Source organism: Fukomys damarensis, unplaced genomic scaffold (assembly GCF_012274545.1).
Source record: "Fukomys damarensis isolate Sample0158 unplaced genomic scaffold, DMR_v1.0_HiC HiC_scaffold_19, whole genome shotgun sequence".
Taxonomy (NCBI): Eukaryota; Metazoa; Chordata; class Mammalia; order Rodentia; family Bathyergidae; genus Fukomys; species Fukomys damarensis.
The window spans coordinates 37698531-37699389 of NW_022900931.1; the positions used below are offsets into that span (position 1 = coordinate 37698531).

At 34.9% G+C, this 859-nt stretch overlaps 1 pseudogene; it reads left to right on the top strand.

Moving 5' to 3' along the window:
* Positions 1 to 270: 270 nt before the first annotated feature.
* LOC117287025 lies at positions 271 to 370 on the top strand (annotated as a pseudogene).
* The last annotated feature ends 489 nt before the right edge of the window (positions 371 to 859 follow it).

Sequence of the window (859 nt, forward strand, 5' to 3'; positions counted from 1 at the left end):
ATGATTTCAGCACATTGAACCATTCTTGCATCCCGGTGATAAAGCCTACTTGGTCATGATGTGTGAGATCTTTTGTTGCATTTTGTGATCTTTTGTTGCATTTTGTTTGCCAGGATCTTGTTTAGGATTTTTTGAATCCACGTTCATTAAGGCAAATACCATTGATTTCAAGTTACTGCTAATAAAGTTAGATATTGGTGCCATGCTTAATTAACTAAGAGAACTTACAAAAATGTTCAGATCAGCTGGAGATGAGACTAAGGTGTCATTTAAATTTTATCTGATATATGAAAACTGGAAGGATGCAGAGAAGACTAGCATGGCCCACAAATAAGGATAACACCAAATTCTTGAAGCCTTCCATATTTTTCCTCAAACTCTTCAATGAAATTGAAAGGGAAGGATTCCTTCCAAAATCATGCCTGGAAACCAGCATCACTCCTATCCCCAAAACCAGACAAAGACCCAACTAGGAAAGAAAACTACATCGATATCGTTAATAAACACAGACACAAAAATCCTCAATAAGAGATGGGCATACACAATTCCAAAATCACAGAAAGGATCATAGATTATGACCAAATAGGTTTCATTCTAGGGATGCAAAGTTGATGCAAAACAGACAAATCAATAAATGTAATACATCGCATAAGCAGAAGAAGGGGCAAAAACCACATGATTCTATCAATAGATGAAGGAAAAGCTTTTGAAACAACACCAACTTGTGATTTAGAAAAAAAATCTTGAAGAAAATAGGTATAGAAGGACCTTATCTTAAAATGATAAAGACCATTTGTGAAAAACAAATGAAGAAGAGAACATCTTCTTTAATGAAGAGAAGCTGAAAACTTTCCCTCCA